The following is a 12512-nucleotide window of genomic DNA, read 5'->3' as shown; positions in this document are numbered from 1 at the left end:
TCGGTAATTACTTTCCGATAGACAAGTGATGTATGTAATTACACCCGAAATTGCTTTCACACGAATCACACAAATCCTTGTTCATAATCCGGAAAATTACTGTTCGAATGATCCTTCGGGAAACTTCGACCAATCTAGACATGCGTGAACGTAAGCTTGTCGCTGTCACTGCCACTTTATGACGATGGTAGGTTGAGGGGTTACCCTCATTTAGCGATTTGGAATCGGTTGGTACGAATTAATCTTACATATAAAATTCTCGTGTCACAATGTTAGTTACCGTACTCCTCCGAAACGGTCTTACCGATTTTCACCAAATTTTATATACATATTCAGTAGGTCTGAGAATCGGCTACTATCTATTTTTCATACCCCTAAGTGATAAGGGTTGTTCACCCTTAACGTTTTTTTATTTATATGGCAACACGTTTGCCGGGGCAGCTCGTACATTTATAAAATGTTTAAGGTTGGAACTTAGTGTGGTTGTCACACTGTGGTGTTACACTACGACTGTATACATAGAACACTTTATAACTGCACTGATTATGCAATTATAAAGTGTTAATGATTATTATAAGTAATAGCGTTCCATTATGTTTTGTGATTTACAAATAATTTCATTAGTTTTATGTGTTTTACCCATATAGCGGCCACTCCTTAAGCAGACCATATCAACGTAGTTTGCTAGCAGATTTCAGTTTGGCCAATCAGTACTTATCAATGTTTTTTGGAAAACTTACTTTTCCCAGAACGTTACTTCACGCTAAAAAACGCAATAAGGCTGTCAAATTAGGTCTTTTGTTCAACTTGACATATCAAGTGCTCCAAAACTTTTTGGAAAAGCTTAAATTCAGTGACATATTAATATTATTCCTACGTCTATCACAAAAATATAGGACAGTCATAATTTTTGTTCCTTTCCTTCTTGTGTTATTATTTTACTTCTTCATTCACTTTTCCTATGCACTGTTGTATGCTCTAGTTCCAGTTAATGGATCAAGTACTTCTAGTTAATGTTCTAGTAATTGGATCAATCCGATTTGATATTAGATAGGGTGAGTCCCACATTGAAATATCCACTCTTTAACGTTGTAATTTCGCAGACATTACGCGATTTTACTATTCACTGATCACTTTGAAGATTAAGGGTAGGTATTTACAATATTTTGTTACTGAGTAATTAGAGAGACACGTGGCAAAGTAGTTCAAGAGCTTAAAACAAATTTGTAAACATCCTTAATTTTATTCTTATATTTATACGAGCTGTTGTTTGCGGCTTTGCTCGCTTTACGAAGTAATATTTTCATCCCCTATTTTATCCCCTTGGGGGTAGAATTGATCAAAATCCTTTCTTAGCGGATGTTTACGTCATAACATCTATCTGAATGCCAAATTTCAGCCCGATCCGTCCATTGGTTTGAGCTGTGCGTTGATAGATCACTACGTCACTCAGTCACCTTTGAGTTATATATATTTAGATGATTGTAAAATTAGTATGAGTATAGTGGTTAAATTCGTTGAGAGTTGTAATCTACTCTCGCGCCTCATAACAAGAAGCACTGGAGTAGTCCCCAAATGCTCCGTGTTATAAGGCGCGTAATAATCTTTATCATAATTACCAGTAACCTGTTACTGTTGCACTGATGGCATGAATCTCCTCTCAAAATGATTATCAGGTCAGCCTGGGATTTAAGCCTCGGACCCTGAGAGACCGAGTTTCAACAACTACGCTATCTTAGTCTATAATATCCTTTTATATAATATAAGAGTAGCAGACGAGCATGCACTCCACCTGATGTTAAGTGGCTACTGCCGTCCATAAAACTGTGATCAACCCCAGATAAGATTCCTATCTAAGGTCGGCACAGATGCGCTGCCTACCCTTTCGGACTAAGCTGTAATGCCTCGTTAAAGTATGTCTCTCTTACCACACCCGTTAAAACCAGAACACAGCAGCACTTAACACTGCTGTTATCAGGCAGAATAGGTGTTCTGTGGGGGCCTCCGGAGTTGAACCAAAAGATTGCTATCACCTACTAATGTCTGTTGGTAGATCCAAAATAAACAGTATATTAATTTTGGATATAGTAGCTTTTACTCAGATTTAGATGACATCGATTGGTGAGTGGCAGCTTAAAGTGGCGAAGGTGCCACCGAAGTTGAATCACCGAATCACCGAATCACAGACCACATCGTTTATAAAATCAATACACTATCATATCGTTTGTTACTGTACTGACCTGCACACACTGAGGCGCATCGAGTATGTGGGTCAAGGCGGGTCTGACATTATTACGCCCTCAAATGACACCGAATACAGGTAAATTTTGTAAGAGAAATGAAATATCTCCGTGGGTACGTCCAGACTCTATCAGTCGTAATCATTAACTCTATTTCATGGGCTGCGGCCGTCTCCTACATTCTTTCACACACACACAGTTGCAGTTGTCCATGACAAAAGATCTCTTTCTAAGGGAGGATTTTTTCTAACTTGGGAACTGCTAAAGCTTAATATCTTCTATGATCTCTTTTATGCATTCGATCGCTACCAGACAAGTAAGTTTATTATTAAGTAGTAAATTTTAACATGAGATATTATATGTCATAATATAAAGATTATTTTAAACTATCGTAGGATTCGTAACAGTAGCACATATTTCACTAAATTTAAAGAGTAATGTTTATAAATAGGTCGAAATTTGACAATTCTAGTGTGCAGAGATTGTTACTTAGGTACTCATACCTATATCAAGTGAATCTAGTATTTAAAAAATGTAATTTAATATTACCACATTTAATTATTTATCTAATAACAAAATTAAACCTTACAGTAATATCTATTTACACATATTTTACGTAACCAAGTAATATTTTATTGAACAAGAATCAGAAAAAAATCCGGAGAATCGATGCTTAGCTGGAAATGGGTGATCCATTACCTCTCCACTTGATTGGATTAGGGGTAAGGCGACAAAACCCTGGACAAAGGCTTTGTTTGACAAAGGTCGCGAAATTTCACAGAACTTTTATGAGGATAGATGACGTTATCTTTTATCTTTTTAGCCGATTGCGGAGGGTAATGTGTGGCAACTCCTTTCCAGGGAATGTATATATTTATGGTATATCTAGTTCTTTGGCATATCCTACAGCCCAAACGGCTTAAGGGATTTTAACATAATTATGACGTTTTTATATTTTTAAGCAGTGGAATATTTGTTTTTTAATAATTACTAGTTATTTTTACCCGACTGCCAAGGAAGGGTTATAGCTATTTAAGTAGCATTTAAGTTTCTTTTTTAATTGAGAGTATACAATTTGGCTAATTTTGTGTTTACTTATACAATACAATACAAACAAAAATGTAATGTATTACGTAAAATTCCATGGTGACTACAACCTAAGAACCACAGAGGCTCAATACTAATTAATAATTTATTAGCTCGAAAACAACTATCACTAATAACTCCTTTTAGTTAGAGTTCATATACAGTGTTAATTATGTGCTTTTAAAATAAAAAAAAACCTATATTAATGTCAATTGAAGCAACTTTTAGTGTCACCCACTCTGGGTCAATGGGTCAGGGTAACTGGGTCGTGATCCCCCGCTCTCTGCGCCCTCACTTATATCTAGGTGTCTAGTACGCAACGATTAATACACTATGTAATTCACCAGTATCAATTTTATAAATATAATAAAGACTGCACCTAAGGTACTTTTTATCAAATTGGGTCGTGGATCCCCATAGATCTTGCCATCCAATTTAAAAAGTTAATTTCTGGTGCGCACTGAGCATTACATTATGACGCTGCTAATTTCTTTATAAAATGGGTTACTTATTTAATTTGATATCTTATAATAAATTTGTGAGTATAATGGTATTATTGGGTCACGAACCCCCGACTATTCTGTCGCCCTGGCTCGTAAGCAGAAATTTCTCGTCCGTCCGATCATTACAAAATGTTGTTGCTTTTTTTGTGTAGAATGTGTTCTTTGAATTATATAGGGAATTGGGTCGCGGATCCCCGTCGCCCTGCCCTGTCGCCCTGGGTCCTGATTCCAAAGGGGAAATGTCTTGTGCGCACGATCAGTATACTTTACGCTTTTTTAGTGCTAATTTATGTGGTAAGGGTTATATAAGAATCAATAAACGCAATTCAAACAAAAGTCTGTGAAGTATATCAATTCGCACTTGGCAAGCGGAGGAATAAAACCCAAACACCTCACTCTGAGAGAAGAAGAAAGAAGATCCGCTATGGGAAAATAATGGGTTGACGGCGCCGTATTCATGAATAATCTGAGGTTAAATAGTGAAACTGAAGAGCTACTTCAACTGTACGACGCTACACAATATCTACACAAAAATGTAAGCCCGAAATCATTAAATGGGTTATGAAATATTAAAAAAAGTTTTTTAAATTTAACCTTTCTAGTAACGACATTCTGTTTTTCGTATTATTCTCAGAAAACGCTTATACATATTTAATACTGTATATAAACGTCCACCACCATATACGAGCATCACCCATATCCGATTTAGAATTACGTCACTAATCTTATGATACATTATCATCTAAACCAAACATGTATGCAAAATTTCAGCTTAATTCACCGGTTTAAAATTTACTGAATTTTGACAGCAACATTTGACCCTCACATACCTAATAACTAATAAATCAACTAAAAAAGGGGAGCGAAAACGTATGCACAAAAACTAATAACATTGCTATAAATAACAATAACAAAACTGTTATAATATCAATAACATCTACATCAATACATATCAGTTGCGTAACAACGCGTCAGCCTTGTCAGCCGTGCGCTTCCCGGGCCGATGTCTGTGTGACCTTTGGATTCGCTCGGAAACTAGGTCGTCGGCTTCTGACCTTTTTGTTTGTATTGAAAAAGACGCCCGATCTAGCCCGAACGCTGCCGGAGACGCCCGAACGCTATTTTGGATGCACCGATCCGATATGCAGTTGACATATCAGTTCCTCAGTAGGTCAGCCCGGGGACGTGGAATCTTGTACTGGCCAAACCTAATAAGTGGCACATTCCAATAAATTATTATTTATTATTGTTGTTGCTCTGTTGTTTTATTAGTCATACTATTTACCTAATAATATTCCAATAGGTATTAGTAGACATTGAATAACTAAAATGGGTGGGTTTACAAGCAATAAGTTTTGTAGACGAATTAAGACATGACTTTTTGAAAATTCCTTACCTATATAGAGTAAAAGTTTAAGCAATAAACACTGTTTGCGGCACCTCTAATTCCCTATATCTGAAAATTTAAAGATAGATAAAGTCATTGTGATTTTTATCTTGTGTATTGATACGGTGGTAAGAATTATTTACCTTAAAATATGTTGTAGAAAAAGGCATTGAAACAAAAACACTTATACAATAATGTGTATCATTTCTTTTTAAACGCTCCTCTTTAAAAGCTTATCCAACTTCCAGGAACTCCACGAAACATTTCCTTTACTTGTTGAAAGAAGTACAACTTGAAAACAGAAAACAATTCTTATCTTTTTATTTATACAAGTTTACTTCCTTTCTTTTACTAGTAGTTTACTATCAAAATCAGAATTACAAGTCTACAAGCGTAAATCAATGCTAATGTAGGCACGGAAGCTCGTACCTCCTGTAATGTAAGCAGGATAACTTATCTCAATCCCGTGTAATGCCAGGATAGTCCTTATAAATTCTCGATAATATTGCGAGTAGTTTTATTGAAAGCCTGGAACGAATATAAATTAGTCGGGAACCACAGGGGTTCCAAAGGAAGAATTTGCTATTCGAAAACATCGCACGGGCCACGACAAAGTAAAGGGAATTTAATGACGCTCCATAGTTCATGTTGGTATTTAATAAATAATATTAAGTACTACAATATTGTAATTTCATAGTAAGTGTAGACATCATCCTTTATTCGTATAAAATGCTTTTGACACTTATAGAGTTGCAAAACACTTTGGTATGCATAGAAAAATATTGTTTTTGGACCCAGAACAGATAATTTAATTAATAATTCATATACTTAGACATAGACTTATATGCTGATATTTTGTTGTCGAAAAGTATAACTAAAATTTTGTTATTTGCCTTAAAAGTAAAGAAACTGAAAACGCTATCGCAAGCACGCCTATGCAGAAAAAAACAATGTGAGCCGTCACGGGACGCCTGGCAGATGTGAAACATCGACATTATTTTGTAAAAGTAATATGCAGAAAAGAACATATTGTGATAGGAACTAAATATGTCATAATGATAAAATAAAATATTAAGATTTTTGCGCATGGCGACGCGTCGCCACACCGTACACACTACTGCATATAGACTGTATATATATATCATATAGGCATGCGTCGCCACGCCAGAAATCGGTTTTACGTGCGGCTATAGATGTTTCACATCAAAAATATATTTAAAAAACGCCAATTAATCTCTTACTTCGACATTGGTCAGTGTGATGAGTAAATTTCGATCATTTTAACTACTTATACTCCATAATAAGTGAATGATAAGTAAAATATTAATATCTTACTTCTACTTTTAATGACGCTTTTAAACACGCTTTAAACTATTAATCTCTTATAAATTGATAAAAATTACGCACCAACAATTATACTATTGCAATCAGACCTTACGCAAATAATATAACAATAGATTGATTGATAGCAAATACTTCGATTTGACCTACAACAATAGCAATGAGTTATTTTAAGAGCTACACACTGATACGTGAGTCGAGCTGTGAAACTAAGCCAGCCTATCACCTTCATAATTTAACATATTGTTTGCTGCATTAAGTGGCAATAATGTTTAAGTTATGTTTACCTTTATTTAATGTTGTAGGTATTATAAGTGCTTGTCCCTGTAGTCCCCGGACTAAAATAGGGCTACGGTATCCCCTGCCTGTCGTAAGAGGCGCTTAAAAGGGGGTTCCCGGATTGAAGAGTGGGGGCTGGAACCGTCCAGCAAGCGACCCCGGGAAGGACGGCAGTATATGTGGTCGCATACGGTCGTTAACACTACATGGTGTGGGAGGAGGAAAAACTGCTCCCCCAGGGCAGAGCCCGATCGGGGTATCGCACTTGGAGGACTCCGGTTGTGTTCCGTCGGAGATCCCGGATTTCTCCACCAAGCGTTGAGGACGGACACCGGGGGGGTTTGAGTACGGTAGAAATCTCACATAACCCGGCGTCGCTCCCGCGTCGTCGGGTACCTTTTGAAGGTTTCCCCCTCGTAAACAAAAAAAGGTATCATAAGTGCTAAGGCGTAAACGAATAGTTATGTAATTCATCTGCATATTGAAACCAAATTCTGTGATTTAATTACTAGCAAGTATGTTTAAATCCCTCAAGTTTTCGACATTTATCATCATAATCATAATCATTTTATTTTGTGTTACAATCTTAAAGTGTAGGAAACTTAAAAATGGCGGCACAAAAAATGTTTTGGATCCCGATTGTGTTACCATTATCATATTTTAATTTTCTACCATAAAACTTGATTTTTTATTATTACTGTATGAAATGAAATTAAGTTAGTAAAAATATTTGAAAATGTGAATTGATCTTAATTTATTTAGATTTATATTTTATTATCATTACTTTAATATCGTCAAAAATAAGAAACTACCATGTGAAACGTATTTTCTTGATAGGTCAACACCTTTGTTTATAATTTGGACACCTAATTATGAATCGCACTATAGGATTTCCTGACATCGGAAAGAAAACAGAAATAGGGAATTTCCAGAAGTTTGGCCGAAGATAGTTAAAATAGTCATTAATTTAATCAAGATGTATTACAAATAATACAACTAAACCTTAATAATACAACAATATAATATACCTTTGAATAAAACTAATTCACAATTACCTACATTTAGTTATTACGTGATTTATTAGAATTCAAAATCTGAATATTAAAAACATTATGTATTTACTTAACGTATTTACAAACATGGAATATCACAGTCATCTTGACCGTAAAGCTGGGTGCACATGGCACTGTTTCATTCGTTAAAATATAAGTAGTATCCGAAACGTAATTGAAAAGAAACAAGCCGAATGCGTTACAAATTTTGCGATTTGCTCAATAATTTTGTTGAGTATTCGATCAAAGTGTTTTGCACGATTGCCATGTGCCATGGTTTATTCGATAACATTTATTTTGCACAAAAACGTACGACCTAAGGATGCTTTTCCTGTCGCGCATGTTTACTCCTTTTTAAACGGTTCACTTGTACATAAAAATAGCTCACCACAGTCTCTTTGTGATCTGTACCTTGCCATGAATTTTTATGTTTTGACAAATATGACTGTTGTCGTATTTGTTTACGTATTTGCCCATACAAATTCCAATCAGCGCCCCTAGCTTATTGTATCAGAACTATAGTGTCAGTAACAATAAATGTCTAAATTGACAAAATGGCGCTTTATGTTTTGTCTCTCTTTTTTGCGAACATGTGAGGCAGACAAAAAGACTTGAGCACGTACTAATTGTTACCTTTACTTAGTCTACTGAAGCACATGGAACAGAATAATGGTTTGAATAAACGTAACGTTAAATTGTGGGATGTTTTGAAAACTCATGGTAAGTGTTGGTACTGTTTGTGTGTGCTTATGGAACGGTAGAATGTAAGTGTGTGGGTGGGACGCGCTTGCGGACATAAACACGCGCGACAGGAATAGCACTCTAATGCCATATAAGCCGACTCGCGCGACAGGAAAAGCGCCCTCATGCCGTGTGAACGCCGCTTAACATGTATTTATATAGTGTTCATTAGTATGCACATTTTATTGTATTGTATATTTTGTTTTTGACAAGCCGAATGGAATCAAAATGACAACCGATGAATATTCATTGACATGCGGTCATTAGACACTTTAGAGATAATTATGTTAAATTTTCATTCTTAATTATGTTAAAGGTTTCATACAATGTACTTGGATTTTTTGTTATCGAATGTTCGTTCGGGATGACATTGCAAAGAAGATAAAAAGAGGACTGAGTTCATTATGAACTGCATTTGAGTGTGTTGCGCTTTTTTGGGATTGTCAGTAGATGTTTTTTGATAAACGTGACTCATGTAGACGTTTGAAAGTCATATTACAAAACGTTTTACTTTTACTGATTGTATTTTTGTTTTTTACTTTTCAAGTGTACTTAGATACAAAATACTCAGGGTGTCTCGTCAATCGTATATAATAAATAAGACCTCGTGTATGTCATGTAATATCAGAATACATATCATGATAATAGCATCTTTTGTGTTAGTCCAAACTCTCGTGGTTTTCTAGTTATTTCCATTTTTGTAAAATTGCACAAAATGTGCACCCTCCGTTACTCTTTGAGTTGTGACAATCGCAAGTTGAGAGTTTTTTCCAGTTAACTTTTTAAATCAAATTAATTACTTGATGTTATTAAAAAGCAAACAAGCGCGTAGACCACCTGATGGAAAATGAAATTAGCACCAAAATAAAATTTGGCAATAATAGAAGCACACCTGCCACACCTACTTCATTTATTACAAAATAAAGTTTAATAAAAAACATAAACAAATGATACATCACCAGCTAAAAGCTTAGAAAAACTCCACAAATTTCGTTCACCGCAATACCTATGCAAATACCTTTTTTCCGTCCACTAAATCTACAAAATCGTGCCTGTTCCGACTAGATAATGAAAAGAGATAGGCGCTACGTGAGCCAACGGCTAATTAATCACACCTGACTGCGCAGGATTTCCTTTAATTAAAATAGTCCCTGTAAATGTTTACAACACGACCCCAGTCGTTCGTTTTACGTGCATCGGGGAGGCATCGCCCTATTTAATTAGGTTTTACTTTGTTTCACTGTCGTGTTTTGTACCGAAAATATTTGTTCGGTAGAGGAAAGATCTCTGCTTGGTATAGGAAAGATTTAATTTGCGGTTGCTATAAATATTTATAAAAAACGTCATTTCTTAAATGTGTGCGACTTTAAGATCGACACTGTTAGGTTTTAGAATTTTACAAAATTTGTACCAATTGTAACTAAATTATCCATGTACTGTACTATCTACTTACGACCGTTGTTGGAATGGAATGTTAGTAATCAATCCCTCCAAATTGAACCAAATTTGAACCAAAGATTGAAATACTCGTATGTGATTTTCTGCCTGCTGCAAGTGACAATTTTGTATATTTAGCGGAAATTTAGACAATTTAGATTATATATAACGTGGGTTGAGTTAGGGTTAGATGATATATCACGATTATATACATGATATTAACAGTCGGATTATCTATAGTTTTTAAAATTGAAAAAAATAAATAGAACACGCACAAGTAACATCTGACCTGAGCTTTTTAACAAAACTCTGTTTTTAACATAACAGACGTGCAAAAAATCACTCATTTCTATTTTCTAAGCACTTTGTATTGTTTGAGAAAGTATTCTTTCGTGTCAATGGGTACGTAAAACTTCACTCCCATAGCTTGCTCTGAAAAGCACATTCAAAAGGCATAAAAGGGGCACAATTTTAGCAAAGTAGTCATAAGGTGATATAAAGGAACGTCAGATAAAAATGATACATTATGAGTGCCCGAACCGCTTTGAAATAAATCTTCGTATGAGTGGGCGTTACTAAAAATCTTCCAAGATTATTTACGAGAAGTTTTTCTCTATATAAGGAATTCGGTATTATTCTATACAAGGTACAAGTAATTTGGGGACATAAAGTGCTTTTAGATTTTGTATAGAGCCGTTACTTTTGGGATTACGGAGTGCTTTATGTCTAACAGAAGACTTTGACGAATCAAAGGTTTTCAGGTCATAATTTTTTTTTAAAGCCAGAAAGCTTTTCTATGTAGTGTATCCAGTATCGGTTAACCATTTTCTTATTACAGAAATAGAAAATAAACATGAATTTTATCTGATAGTAAGTGACAACTGCCGCCCAAGCAATTCTTTCATACCGAAATAGGGTCAGAGGCCTACCGTAGTTCCGCCACAAATGCATTGCTAGATCATTCATATTTAGAGTCTTTGTTGCTTTAGATCATCGCAGCGGCTTCCCATAAGACAGAAATTGCTTGTATTTAAGGGCCATCCCTCAACACGTGTGGTTTAATCAAACACTTCAATCCAAACCATCACTTAGAATAACTGTCCAACCTATCTATTAATAATTAGTTGCCTACTTCTGGAAAGAAATAATCCTCAAGAAGAGGCGTTGCCATAGTCACTATGCTCCGTGACCGGAGTAGATACATAACTTTGCAGGGCGTTACCATGACATCCATAGGAAGGGGATGACGTTATACCTACGAGCGAACTAAATATGGCTCTTTATAAATATCATCTTTATCCTTGTAGGCCGCCTTTATAAACTTTTTATGAACATGTTATGTTAGTACGTTTCAAACTTTTTTGAAACATGTCGTCCGTGAAGATTTAGGATAAGATTAAAATTCTAGATGAGGTCGATCAGCTGAAAACGAAGTTGGAACGCTTCGAATAATTATGCATCCCTTACTACCCCCTAGACTCTAGAGTATATGATATACTAGTTTTTAATCACCGATTGACCATGGCATCGATTGGTGAGTGGCACCTCAAAAGTTATTTTTATCTATTCTTACCCTATCCTATCTAGCATAAAATCTATTATATTTCCTTTTTGGGCCCCTGACAACGTGTGTATAAAATTTCACCATAATCGCTTATGTAGTTAAGGCGTGAAAGTGTCACAAACAACCCCACATTTATAGAATTAGGTAATTATGTACATACCTGTCCGTGACCGGGGTGATCCCGGCGTTACGCCTGGCTTCCGTTAGGTTCTCCACTTTGTCACCGCACTGAACCACAGACAAGAAATCCAGCCCTAACTCTACTGCTAAACTATAGTATACTACAACAATGACGTCATCATTAACTATTGTAAAATTTCGTTTTGGTGTCGATTGCTCACTCGTTAAACCGACGTTGAAGAATTAAATCTGAAACAAAGGAAATGCAATTAATTTTTGTGTCTAAACTATTATCTAATGACATAAAAAATACAATGATGATATCTACATATTATCATTTTCTAGTGTGTCCCTCAGAGAATCGTAACCTTTATTTTATTCGTTTAAAATGCGGAGGAATAGAGTATTTTTTAAAAAGGTTTATTGTGTTTACAATAATAACCTACATATGTTGGTAGGTTCTTACTTATTAACATTTAAGATCATAACACCGATATATACAAAGTTTCTGTCTTAACAATATTATTAATATAAACGATAATATTAAGATCATCGTTAAGTACCCAAAGTACATTAATACGTAGTATTCATGCTCGCTCACGAACAAATCGGAGTAAGAATAAATATCACTCAACCCCTATCATTACGGGTTAAACTCTGTTTGCTCTTGTAAAGGCCTAATCAAAATGCATTTCATTGACCAATAACTGTTTCACACTGGACATGGTTCCAGGTTATGAGTTATGTATAGTTCGACCATAG

At 35.4% G+C, this 12512-nt stretch overlaps 1 protein-coding gene across 1 annotated transcript in view; it reads right to left on the bottom strand.

Annotated features, from left to right (window-relative positions):
- EcR (ecdysone receptor) overlaps positions 1-11960 on the bottom strand; it is a 346125-nt gene extending 334165 nt beyond the window's left edge. Inside the window, exon 1 of the mRNA XM_073088156.1 lies at positions 11791-11960. The gene's annotated coding sequence lies outside the window, so the exon portion shown is untranslated. The remainder of the gene's footprint in view (positions 1-11790) is intronic.
- Positions 11961-12512: the final 552 nt, after the last annotated feature.

The sequence above is a fragment of the Epargyreus clarus genome, unplaced genomic scaffold (assembly GCF_041222505.1).
Source record: "Epargyreus clarus isolate Ecla_fem2 unplaced genomic scaffold, WU_Ecla_fem_2.2 ptg000026l, whole genome shotgun sequence".
Lineage (NCBI taxonomy): Eukaryota > Metazoa > Arthropoda > Insecta > Lepidoptera > Hesperiidae > Epargyreus > Epargyreus clarus.
The sequence above is the reverse complement of the archived record's forward strand: the minus strand, read 5'-3'. Positions and strand labels throughout refer to the sequence as shown.